Source organism: Terrapene carolina, unplaced genomic scaffold, assembly GCF_002925995.2.
Source record: "Terrapene carolina triunguis isolate 2854851 unplaced genomic scaffold, T_m_triunguis-2.0 Scaffold16327, whole genome shotgun sequence".
NCBI classification, from domain to species: Eukaryota; Metazoa; Chordata; order Testudines; family Emydidae; genus Terrapene; species Terrapene triunguis.
The window spans coordinates 1-8,332 of record NW_020680678.1 but is presented as its reverse complement, the minus strand read 5'-3'; the positions used below and the strand labels follow the sequence as shown (position 1 = coordinate 8,332).

The 8,332-nt window shown below is 37.7% G+C and overlaps 1 long non-coding RNA gene across 1 annotated transcript; it reads right to left on the bottom strand.

Moving 5' to 3' along the window:
- Positions 1 to 1,559: 1,559 nt before the first annotated feature.
- LOC113408480 lies at positions 1,560 to 8,196 on the bottom strand. The gene is made up of 2 exons (XR_003370310.1): positions 7,939 to 8,196; positions 1,560 to 3,560 (listed from the first exon to the last, which is right to left on the bottom strand). It is a non-coding gene; the product is annotated as an uncharacterized LOC113408480 (long non-coding RNA).
- Positions 8,197 to 8,332: the final 136 nt, after the last annotated feature.

Below are 8,332 nucleotides of genomic sequence, written 5' to 3'. Positions count from 1 at the left end.
TCCTCTATTAGCTCCTTGAGTATTCTAGGATGCATTTCATCAGGCCCTGGTGACTTGCAGGCATCTAACTTTTCTAAGTGATTTTTAACTTGTTCTTTTTTTATTTTATCTGCTAAACCTACCCCCTTCCCATTAGCATTCACTAGGTTAGGCATTCCTTCAGACTTCTCGGTGAAGACCGAAACAAAGAAGTCATTAAGCATCTCTGCCATTTCCAAGTTTCCTGTTACTGTTTCTCCCTCTTCACTAAGCAGTGGGCCTACCCTGTCTTTGGTCTTCCTCTTGGTTCTAATGTATTGATAAAAAGTCTTCTTGTTCCCCTTTATTCCCGTAGCTAGTTTGAGCTCATTTTGTGCCTTTGCCTTTCTAATCTTGCCCCTGCATTCCTGTGTTGTTTGCCTATATTCATCCTTTGTAATCTGTCCTAGTTTCCATTTTTTATATGACTCCTTTTTATTTTTTAGATCATGCAAGATCTCGTGGTTAAGCCAAGGTGGTCTTTTGCCACATTTTCTATCTTTCCTAACCAGCGGAATAGCTTGCTTTTGGGCCCTTAATAGTGTCCCTTTGAAAAACTGCCAACTCTCCTCAGTTGTTTTTCCCCTCAGTCTTGATTCCCATGGGACCTTACCTATCAGCTCTCTGAGCTTACCAAAATCCGCCTTCCTGAAATCCATTGTAGCCAGTCTGCGACTGCTAGCAGTAAATATCTCCAATGGCTGGTGATGGGACACTAGATGGGGAGGGCTGTACGTAACTACAGAGAATTCTCTCTCAGGTGTCTGGCTGGTGAGTCTTGCCCACATGCTCAGGGTCTAACTGATCGCCATATTTGGGGTCGGGAAGGAAGTTTCCCCCGGGTCAGATTGGCAGAGAATCTGGGTTTTTTTCGCCTCCCTCTGTAGCATAGGGCACGGGTCACTTGCAAGTTTACACTAGTGTCAATAGTGGATTCTCTGTAACTTGAAGTCTTTAAGCCATGATTTGAGGACTTCAGTAACTCAGCCAGAGGTTAGGTGCCTATATCAGGAGCGGGTGGGTGAGGTTTTGTGGCCTGCAATGTGCAGGAGGTCAGACTAGATAATCATGATGGTCCCTTTTGACCTTAAAGTCTATGAGTCTATGTATACCTTTTTTCTCCTGTCAAGATCTGCAGTGTTAGACTCATGGTAACCATTACAGCATCCTGTTTTTACAGGCTACAGGATCTGAAAAATAATACCAACAAAAATTTTAAAACTCTAAAAGATTTCTAAATGCTTTCCTATAAAATATCAGATATATACAAAATTCATCATTATGGTGTATACTAAAGGGAATAATACCAGGGCCTTAGGAGAGAGAATTTTTGAAAACCATACTAAATTAAAGACAGAATCAGGAAAGCCACTGCTTACAAACTGAAGGAAAACTCTGTTATTGGCCTATCAAATACTTTAGCTGCTCCTTTCAACTAATAGTTTGGAAAAACATATAGATATATTTTATATTACATTGTGCTTTTTTCCCCATGCTTTGCACAACACAACTTATTATGAAATAAAACCACAAACACAGTATCAGCAGAAATCACAAATTTATTAATCCTTAAATATATTTGTCAGTCATTTACCATTATGGCAAGAAATATGTACACTGTGTCCCATGGTAAACTGCAGTGTTCCAAAATGACAGAAGACAAGTGTATAATTCGATTGTGGTGGAGAGAACGAATCACAATTTCCTCACGTCTTGCTGTGGAAGACAAACTTGATCTACAGTAATACGTCAACACCACATGCTATGTTAAAAATGTAAAAAAAAAAAACCCCACCCTACACCTAATTTTGTTAAATTTAAATACATTTATACTACTTATAGCTGCTTCACAAAAAAAGTAAAGAAATTAATGAGAAAAAAATTAGGCCATTACTTTTTTGTTTTTCACAGATCCCATTGGCAGGTTAATATGGCTCAACACATTTACTGTAAATGCTTATTTTAAATATACATTTTTTTAAAATCATGTAATATTATCAGAGAAGCTTAAATCCATCTACTGTACATCCACTAATAACAACATCAAAGTGTAAAGGAACGTTTTTGATTTATAATCAACACAGAAAGTAAAATTATACAAATTAGGAAGTCTTCCCATTTTAAAAATGTCAGGCTGCTGAGAGCTGTAAATTGTAATTGCTAAAAAGAACACTGATTGAGATATCATGCACTATACAGCACTGCAGAAAACATTTAGCCCCACTGATAATAAAAACAATGAACAACAGCAAAAAAAAAGGGAACAGACAACCCCTCTATTTTTCTATTAAAAATGGGTGGGGGGGAAAGGAGGGAGACTAAATCTAAATGTTTGCAGGAATATACATTCACAGCTATAAAACAGAAGCAAAAACAGTCCAGGTCACAAAGTATATGTTTTAAATTGACACCGAGAGCATTCCCTGCTTACTGTACAGGTGTATGCAGCAACAGAAAAAAACCAAAGAGTTAGTAAGTAATGCTGCAATAGTTGTTGTCCCTAATATTACGCACTGTGCAAGGATTTTAATAAGCCAAGAGAAAATGGGGGGAAAAACACCATTGTAAAGTGTTACAGTATTATTAGAAAATTGGTATATTCATGATGGTTTTCCAGAGTAGTAGCCGCTACAATGGAAAGTAAACAAACTCTTTATACTAAGCTTGTAAGGCCTAATATTTCTAGGTTAAACTAACCACATATCTGGACTAGAGCATAAACAAAATAAAATAACCCTCTAAAGCTTCCTTAATAAATTTACTGTACACCCTGAAAGTGATAAAAATCTATTTTGTTTTATTCTTTCACTTTAATCATCATAAATTTTAATTTTGCTCTTCTATCATCCAATATAAATTTTCAGTTAGCATAAAAAAGTAAAGGTAAAGAATCAAAACAGAAAGACAAAAAATGTTACTGGCCAGAATAGTAGAAGTTAATTCTAAAGTGTTCAAGCCAGCAAATGATACAATTTTTCCAGTTTAATAACTAAAATGGCTTCAGTTGGTACCAATCCAACATATATTTGCTTTCACATTCATCAGTGATTTTATCCATCTTTGTGTTCCAACAAAACTATTCTGCAGCATTAGCAAAGCTCTAACTGGAAATCTCATCGATTTCTACTATGACCCAAAGCAAAACCCAGTGGTTTTGGAAACAAATAAGCCAAAAAACAGTTGTTTAAAAAAACAAAAACAAAATGAGAACATGTACTCTTTTTTCTTTTTTATAAACATAGTAATTTTAAAGTTATTTGTTAAAACTTAGCATTAATAAAGAAAAATGACAAGTGGATTGTGTATCTACTACTGTACACTGATTTTTTGTTTTGTTTTGTCATTTTCAATTTGCTGAAGTGTAAACAAAATGTACAGATGAAATATACAACAAAATGATGCATCAAATGCATTACATGTAGAACCGTCACAGCTTCATGCACTCAGAAACATGCATGAAGAGAAGAACAGGATGGCCCACATGGTAACCAATCAGGTGCTTTGAGTACGGAGAAAGCAAGAGTGGCATTGTAGAATTTTAGCTAGAAAGAGGAAAAAACCCATTATTGCTGTTATTGACTTAGCAATATCACCACTTTATGCAGCACACTACAAGTGTTGGAAAAGTACTATAAAGTCTTCCCCAATCTACAACCTTGCAGGATACTGCTTTGAAAAGCAAGCAAACAAACAAGTAAGCACTTACATTGTTCTTTCCCTCTTCAAATCACCTTATAAACACCAATTAACCTTCACTACCTGCCAGGAGGTTGGTTAAAAGTATCCTTACTTTAGAGTGTGGGAAACTCAGGCAGAAAGCTTTACTGACTTGCCTAAGTCCACAGAAGGGATTAAATTCAGAACTGAAGTCCAAAGGGCATCTAAATTGGTATATTTTACACCACTTTATGGTACCCTCAGTGTGCATATTACACAAACTTATAATGACTGACAGATTCACATACAACTTAACAATATATCATTTACATCCCCACTTTACACACCACCTTTGAATTTGGCCCAGTAAGTTGTGAATGTCAGGGAGTGTGAGCTGATGTCATCATTTGCATGCAGAGGGGCCAGAAGAGGTGGTTAAGAGGAAAAGAAACTAACAGGAATGTGTAAGAATATTTAAAGTAGGCCACTCAATATTATTAATATCATTATTATTTATTGTTTGTATTTCTATAGTGCCTAGGAGCCCTAGTCATGCACCACAGTCCCATCGTGCTAGGTGCTGTACAATCACAAAGCAAAATCTTTACTTAAGCCTTCTTTTGGCTCCTCAGTATGTAATTTATAACAACTTAGATTCCCTTATACACTGATAAATGGGTACAAGGGAATCTAGTGAAGTATTACATCATGTCTGAATTTGGCTTTTGGAATCAGTTTCAGACTCAGTAGTCCCATGGCTGCTAATTCCATGCTGAGACCAGGAGACTACTCTTCTGTGTGTGTGTGCGTGTATGTGTGTGTGTCCACGTCTGTTCAGTAGTTTTGCAAAAATAAGCTAAAAGAACTAATTCATAAGAATACTGAATACAGAGAAAGTTAACAGAGATAATCTCTCATCAAACGTATCACTTCAGTAGATACAAGCAGTGGAACAGATGGAAACCAAAGCTTTTCAGTAATTTTCTTGACTCAGTTAAAAAATAATCTAAGTTTGTGGCCATTTTATGAGCCATGTCAAAGAGAAACATCTCAGTGTGTATACAGCAGCATAGGAGCTCAGTTCTGGCCTCAGATTTAATGTGCATTCATCACTGCAGTCTTGACAAATCAGCTACTGTGCTTCCCCAAGCTGATTTGACACGATCCAGAGAAACATATTCCCGCAAAGGCGGAAGACAATAGCTATGATTACTTTTGTAATTTTATTGTATTTGAAATCTTTTTCTTCAGCCAGTGTGAGAAGATTTACTATGTATTACAAAGTGTGTTAATGAAGGGAAAATATAACATTAATAAATATTCTTATAATGATAGATCTATATCTGATGGAGTGTAAGTATTCTAAATCCAGGAAAGAAAGAAATAATAAGGATATGGTTTTGTGGAATTCCACTTTTGTGAGGCTCCAGAATGGAGATACATTTGCATTGCTATATTCTCTGTGAGAATTGACGGTAAATTCCAAGACCTTATAAAAGATAATCAGGAAGGTTTGTAGAAAGTGACTTCTATGTGTTACTCATGTTGCATAAGTTAAAAACGGTGAGCCTCATTAAAATACTATACCCCATATCTATCATTTACTCCCAAAACTGTAGAATCTACGGCTTGCAGGAATTACTAGGCAAAATTCTAGTTATGCAGGTGGTAGATGGTCATTAAACTAAATGGTCATTAATCTTCCTTCTGGCCTTACTTCTATGCATGTGTGTATGTATGAAACTACTTGGTTCTCTCTAAGTACTTAGCAAAATAAATGCAAGCAGAAAAGTTAAAATGGAAAGGACTAACATTTTCCCTAATCTTGTTCCTGTCATCCTGGTAGGAACCCATGTTTTTCAGTGAGTATCAGGATGAAATATTGATTCTTAGATACTAATCCTTTCTGGACTTTGTCATTTATGCTTTTGGCCCCCACCATGAGATGGGGCAGACTTATTCCACATATCCCTCCAATGTAAAACCTGTGTCTTACAACCACCAAAATCTCTCCTTTTTTGTTACACTAAATATACTTGGTTAAGCACTGGCAGTGTGTTTGGAGCTGTGCAAAACAGAGAAAGACAATGCCCCTGCCACCAACGGGCTTACATTTTAAAATAAACACTATGGTACAAACATACAGATTAATAGATTATAAAGCCAGGTGATGGGTTTCTCTAAAAACAGCATTTTCTTCCTTTTGAAGTTTAACACCACTTTGTTCTATCACTATATTTCATTGGTTGACAGATTGACATTACAAGGCTATGTGGAAGAAGCATGTTGTAAGGAGGGAAGGTAATTGATGCAACAAGGCAAGGTGGGAATGCCAGGTATAAAGAATAGCACAAAGGCATAAGTGGGAGAAACATAATAGCAAAGTTACGTGGGAAAGGAAAATTAGAAAGAATAAAAAAATAAAGAAATGTGAGCTGTAGACATGAATGGACTGAGGCAGAGCCTTGAGAGTGAGGACAAGAGGCTTGAACATGATACCAGAGATGACAGGAATCAAAGTTGTGACAGGAGCAGACAAAATGGATTATTACAAGAGCAATTTTGGATAGACTAGCTGGGGCAATGTGGAAAACAGGGAGGCTATGGGAGAAGGAGATTGTTGTAGTCAAGGCAGGAGATCACCAAAGGAAATGCGTACAAGCACGGTTAAGCTGTGAGGATGGAAAGGATAGATTTTCAAGATGTGGTAGAGGAAGAGCCAAAGGATTAAGCGACATCATGGAGGTAGAAAGAGGAGTCTAAAGTAACACTGAGGCCTTGTCATCCGAGTTTGCAATCTCAAGAACTGCCTCCACTAAGGAAATTCACACTGGTGTAAGTACATTGAAGTGCAATCCTCAAATGTAGATGTGCTGCTACAGTGCAGCTTAATTTGGGAACATACCAAAGTAAGCTGTAATGGTATAGCATGTCTACATTAGGAGTTGACACACTGATGCTGTTGCACCAATAGGAATTTTCTTAATGTAGACAGGGCTGCAGTTTGCAAGCCTGAATCATGGGGAGAGCAGTGGTGTAACTTACATTCATGAGTGGGGGGAAAAGCAGAGGGCTGAGAGGAAAGATGAGGGGCCAGAACCTCAGCTGGTACAACCTGATGTAGCTATGGGATCAATGGACGAACACGATTTACACAACTGAGGATCTAGCCTGAGGAATTCAGTATTTTGCATGCTGAGTCTAAGCTGCTATGATTCCAAGGATGCAATATCAGAAGGTACTTAGAGATGCCTGAACACAGTGGGATAGACCTCAAATAGAGGGAGAGATTTGAGCGTCAACCACACAGACATAGTAACTGAGGCAGTGAGAACTGACCAGGTCACTCAATGGGAAAGTGTAAAGGGGGGAAAGAGAAGAATTTATGATACTTATTTGTATTTTATAATTTATAAAGTAAATAATCTGATTCTAAATCATCTAGCTATGCACATGGCTATTCTGTGTAAGCACTAGGGCTAGCTGGAAAACAGGAAAATGGCTAACATTTTCATTTTTCATCAAAATTTTGTTTTTGTTGAAATTTTCCAGCCAGATCTAAATAATTATATGTTTCCTATCATTTCTCTCTCTTTACTTCCTGCCAGTCCCCATGGACTGTATTTGTTATGCCCACTTTTGTGTCTTGTTTCAGGCCCTGTCTACATCAAAGAAGCTTCCGCCAAAGTAATTACAGCAATGTGATTACACCATTGTAAACCCCTTCATGTAGACATGCTGCACAGGTAGAAAGTGCTGCTGACACCTGTGACGCTCAATCCATGGATTTACTGAAGTAACCTGCACTGGTGCAAGCCCGTCTATGTTAGTGGTAGTGTAACCACATCAGCTGAGTTACACTGGGGCAAACGTCCTTAGTCAAGAGGAGGCCTAAAATTAACACAATTTAAACTCTTCAGGGCAGAAACTGTCTATGTGTATGTACTTGTATGTGTCCTTACTACGTGTACGTACAACACCTCGCACAGTGAAGTCCTAAGCTTAAATGGGCATGATTGTAAACAAATAATAACAAAAATTATTACAAATATTTGCACTAATACTGTATGCAGCATACTGAATTATTAAATGGACTTTGCAGAATTGACAGCGCAGAAGTTAAAAGTAACATTGCAGTGTAAGAGAGTGAAAGTTTTATAGAGTTTAAGGCCAGAAGGGACTTTAGATCATCTAGTCTGACCTCCTACATAACCTAGGACATCCTTACCCCTGTAGTTAATACTGTTTGGATAGATTTCTTACTTGATCGGTACTGTTGGTGACCCTGAACAATGAAAATGAACATTCTGCCATTTGCCATCACGGCGGTGCCAGACCCGGGTCTCCTCGGACTGCATAGTCTTTGGCATTCCACTTCCGTCCATGTACTGCGTCAGCCGTATGTATGCAATGCAGGCAGCATCGTCGCCCACAAGATGGACATGGGGATTGAGGATAATAGTGTGGATTGGCTTATTACTCTTGGACAAAGCTATGGGGGGAAACACACACACAAAATCAATTTTTCCCAAGTAAACCAACAGAGTTAGCCATGTCCCTCAATACTGAAAATGGTATGTAAATATATCAAGATTGGCAGATGCTAAATACTAACCACTGTTTTACTGATAAGCAAGAAAACTAGCACAAAAAGTTG